Raw genomic sequence first — 5,202 nt, 5'->3', positions numbered from 1 at the left:
GAGGTCTATACAAAAATTCTTGATTGGGCAGCACAAAATAATGCATCAGTGGTCTCCAATGTATGAAAATGTATGTGCCCGTTTCAGTATGTCTGATCTCTTCCTTTCTGTAGTACAAATGGCATTTTTAAGAAAACGAAAGTGATAAATGCACATGGTTTATAAGAAATCAACAGTACAGAGTACAGAGGTCCCTGCCCCTTTTCAAACCACTGAATCAGCCAACCCTGAAAGCCACCTCCTGTTTGGTGAGATAATGTCTTTCTTCATGACACCAGTTTGAATAGGATTTTATCTTACTTGATGCTGAAAGCATCTTAACTTCAGAAGTACTACATTAAGAAATGTGAGCACCAGTGGCCGTAGGCAAAAAAAGGGAATAACACCCAAAAAAAGATTCAGAATGTGAGTAGAGCAACACAACAGCAGGAGCAGCAGCTGAGGGATCTGAGTACATGGCGTACATCCCCCTGGGGATTCCAGCAACTCAGAAGCCACACACACACACGTTTATACTAACAGTATACCATTTTAATGTATTTTACATTGGGCTTCCATAAAAATTTCATTTGACAATGAATGATTCCCTTGGTAAAATTTTGGACACTACATTTTAATTTTCAAAAGCTCTTCTCTGGGCCGGCCCAGTGGCTCAGGCGGTTGGAGCTCCATGCTCCTAACTCCGAAGGCTTTAGGAGTTAGGAGTTTAACTCCGGTTCGATTCCCACATGGGCCAGTGGGCTCTCAACCACAAGGCTGCCGGTTCAACTCCTCCAGTCCCGCAAGGGATGGTGGGCTCCGCCCCCTGCAACTAAGATTGAACACAGCACCTTAAGCTGAGCTGCCGCTGAGCTCCCGGATGGCTCAGTTGGTTGGAGCACGTCCTTTCAACCACAAGGTTGCCAGTTGGATTCCTCGAGTGGACCTGAAGCTGAGCTACGCCCTCCACAACTAAGACTGAAAGGACAATAACTTGAAGCTGAACGGCTCCCTCCACAACTAAGATTGAAAAGACAACAACTTGATTGAAAAAAAAAGTCCTGGAAGTACACACTGTTCCCCAATAAAGTCCTGTTCCCATTCCCCAATAAAAATCTATTTTTTAAAAAAAGCTCTTCTCTGATAATTCCTTTGTGTTTTTTAATTTTTTTTTTTTATAATAGCATCCTGTACCTGTTTCTTAGCTGCAATTTCTTCCATTTTTCTCTGAGAATTCGCTTTTTGAAGTTGGGGTTCCTCTGCATTGAGCATTGTCTGTTCCATGTGTTTGTTTTGGTTTCTGCCTTTTGTGTTGAAAGCTCTCCTCAAATGTCTGGTGATCCTTGGCTCTGCATACAGTCTACGAACCACTCTAAAGCTGAAGGAAAGCTGGGGTAGAGGATGCTATCTAATTGATACAGAGCTTCGCTGTAAGTGGGGGATGAGCTGGATTTTTCAATGAAGGACTCACAAATGTCACGATTATTTCCCTAAAGCCATTCAAGTTGTTTTCTGTGTTTTTTTTAATCTGAAGCCTCCTGCCTGGAGGGTTATAAACTGCTGCCAACTTTCTCAGAGCCGGATGGCTTAAAGCAAGTAGGCTAGGGGAGTGTGGGTCTCTGTTCCGCACACAGGCTTTAATTTACTTCCCTTGTTTCTTCTGGCATCTCCCCAAGTCTGAAACTCTGATGCTATTTCCCCTGAAAATCAACCTCTAATATCTTATGAGTAAGGGGTGAGAAAGGTCCTTTCTTGGTGTGAGGTGGGGTAGAGACTTGGGTGCATCTATTCCATATCTAATCTTCCAACAAAGTCCCATTTTCAGGCCCACACCTCAACTCCACCGTTTGGGGTATCCGGTGTCTCCAATTCTTGAGAGTGTCTAAGGGGCCAATTACCTGCAACTAGAAGGCAGTCCTTCCTGTGGGCGTTGAAGTTTCTGTTTGCTCTCCTTTATAGTTACATAGCCTTCCACCTTCCAAAATTTGGTTGACACATCTCATCCACGAATGTCTCCTTTCCTGTTCTCTTTGTCCTTGTCTGTTTACAGCTTTCTAATGCCATTACTGCCATTTTAGTACGGTTCCAGAAGAGAATAAAAATAGCACGTTTAATTCAACCCTTTTAACCAAAAGTCCAGTCTTTTGACCTGCTGGCTTTGCTTTAGGGCAAATGCAGCTGGAGTAAACTTTCCCTTTGTGCCCACACTGCATTTGTTTTTATCATTCAGGGCCATTTTCATATTTAGTCAGTTATTTCTGTATGTGTCTTAGCTTCTCTACAAGGTTGCTCATTCATCTACGTGTCCTCCATTTCTCAGCACCTCACAGCATCTGCCTTATAATCCCACCTAAGTTGAAATATTTTAAAGAGTTACCTGACTGTTAGTACAAAGGAACTTACCTCGACAGCTAAACCTTAATTTCACTAGCTTGTCTTGCCACCCTACCCTCTCTTTCCCATTCCCAGCCTCTTGAACCTCAGAGACCCCTTTCTAAGTGAGCAGTTAGTTGGGAGGCCCCAGGAGGGTGAAGGGAATGTACTCACACCCTTTTCAGCTGTTGCTTATGCTATTTGGCCCTCCCCACCTTCTGATTCTTTCCTTGGAATGTTCTTCCATTCTGCCTAAGGCCACAGGTACTCATTCCTCTTAACACCTCTATAATGAGGATGCCTAATCAGGAACTTCAAGAAAAGCTCCTATTCAAACTGTTGTGACCGTGAGGAAGTTAACTTCATCTTTCTAGCCTTCCGTCCTTCATCTGCAGATGGGAAGAGGACTTATCTCAAAGGAGTTATGTGAGGAACAGATGAGAAAATACACCTAAAGGCCTTAGTGTAGTGCCTGCCCTGTAATGCTGTGTTAATTACTGTGCTCGTAGTGATTCCAGAAACTACCCTCGGCTCTGGTTCAGTGGGCCCGGCTTGTTACGGTGCCTAACGGGAGTACCTGCCTACCCTCCACTGTGCCAGTAAGATCTTTGTGTAAACATTGATGTCATGTAATCCTCATAACAACGTTTTGAGTTACAGATGAGTATCTCTATTTTAAAGATGATGAAACTTAGCCAAGATATCACACGCTAGTAGGTGATGCATTTAAGACTTAAAGCTGTCTTTAAAAAAAAAAGCTGTCTTATGTGGAATAACAAGTGATTTTGCAGAGCACATTGTGGGAGAGATTTTCATTTTTTTTTTTTTTAACATTTTTTTGGGGGAAGGGAAACAGGACTTTATTGGAGAACAGTGTATACTTCCAGGACTTTTTTCCAAGTCAAGTTGTTGTCCTTTCAACCTTAGTTGTGGAGGGTGCCATTCAGCTTCAAGTTGTTGTCCTTTCAGTCTTAGTTGTGGAGTGCACAGCTCAGCTCCAGGTCCAGTTGCCGTTGCTAGTTGCAGGGGGCACTGCCCACCATCCCTTGAGGAACTCGAGTAGTTGAACAGGCAACCTTTTGGTTGAGAGCCCACTGGCCCATGTGGGAATCGAAGCGGCAGCCTTCGGAGATAGGAGCATGGAGCTCCAACTGCTTGAGCCACCAGGCCGGCCCCAAGATTTTCATTTTTTATATACCTTTCTGTAGGTATTTTTTTTTACCACTTCCATGTATTATTTTCAGTTTTACTTAGCTAATAAATCTCACCAATATACATTAACCCCCACTAAAAATATTAGCTAATAAAAATAGAAACTGTATTATCAATTTAAAAAAAAAAATCATGGTCTTTAAATTTCTTAGTAGGGGAATTTTTCACACAAAGTTCGCAAATTACTGTTACCTCCCCAGTTACTGGTTTTTTTTTCCTTCCTATCACAAACATCAAATTTACATGGCTCTACGAATCATCTTTTTCCCATTTTCCTCCACTTATCAATTCTCCTACCTTTTAATCAGTAATTGTATTTTTTTATACATCAATAGTAGGCATTGAAACATGCTGCAAATAAAAAAACAGTGCCTAATTCTATCTGCTTTAGCAAGACATTTTTGGGTTATAATTCCTTTACTAGAACATAAAATTATTAAGCATAATACAAGAATACCAGGGATGCCAAAAAATACGTATACAAGTGGACACTTTGGTCAACGTTGCTCAAACAGTAGTTCGCCGTAATCAGAAGGGTCTGAATGCTGATGGCAACCACTCTGAGCACCTCTTGTAATTGCAGAAGTCAAACGTCACTTGTATTCATCTTTTGTTATCAGCATATATTGAGTATTACAATTTTAAGTTTTCCTTTCTTAAAATGTGTATACATTTTTTTGGTACCCTCTGTATTTTCAAGCAGCAATGTAAAGCAAATTCTAATTAATAAGCTCATCCTTACTTACAGATCTTATGAGTAAAGGATCATGTTATGTTCCAATACTCTGGTGTTTCTCTTTTAGGGGTCTGCAAATACTTTCTTGAAGGACCAGGTAGCAAATATTTTAGGCTTTTCAAGCCAAGGGGCAAAATTGGGGACTTACATAACCATTTAAAATGTAATCACGTAAAAATGTAAAAACCATTCTTAGCTCACAGGTGGCTGGCCAGATTTGGCTCAAGTTATAGATTGCTGATACCTAGACTACTTGCTAAATTTCCTCCCTTTCTTGCATCATTTGAAAGTATGATTGCATGCAGTGAACCCAGCTCCCGCTCCCCGCACAAGAACGCACGATATGGTGAGGCCAAAAAGGAACACCAAAGGAGCCATAGATAGGGCAGTCATACCACTATATTCTCAATGGTGGCTGGTCGAGAAACAAAAGCAAATATCCGCCAGCACCCCAATGAGGGGTCCTCCTGCACCCCAGCTTCGCCGGCAGCTGGGCGAGACAAAGGAAATAGGATCAACACGATCCGCGATCCGCCACCCACGCTTGCTAACCCACCTGATAGCCGCAATCGCCGTCCGCTTCTCTGCCAACCAACCAACTCCACGTACTAGCTGCAATTCGACACAACCCGCGCCTTCTAGACCAGCCACAGCAGTTATATCAGTGGCCAATGGCTAACTGGTTACAGCTGATGGCCAACTAGTCACAGCTGATAGCCATCTACTACCCCAGCCAGCACCTTTCCCCGTGAGGTTGAGAGCCTGGAAACGGCTCTCCTGTCTCTGTCCTCACAATGATGCAATGCCCTTTTCTCAAAAACGTAAGGAGTGACTTTTTCCTGTCTAACATCAGACTGTCATGACTCAGTTATTTGCACTGTGACAAAAAATACACCCACACA

The sequence above is a fragment of the Rhinolophus ferrumequinum genome, chromosome 5, assembly GCF_004115265.2.
Source record: "Rhinolophus ferrumequinum isolate MPI-CBG mRhiFer1 chromosome 5, mRhiFer1_v1.p, whole genome shotgun sequence".
Taxonomy (NCBI): Eukaryota; Metazoa; Chordata; class Mammalia; order Chiroptera; family Rhinolophidae; genus Rhinolophus; species Rhinolophus ferrumequinum.
The sequence above is the reverse complement of the archived record's forward strand: the minus strand, read 5'-3'. Positions refer to the sequence as shown.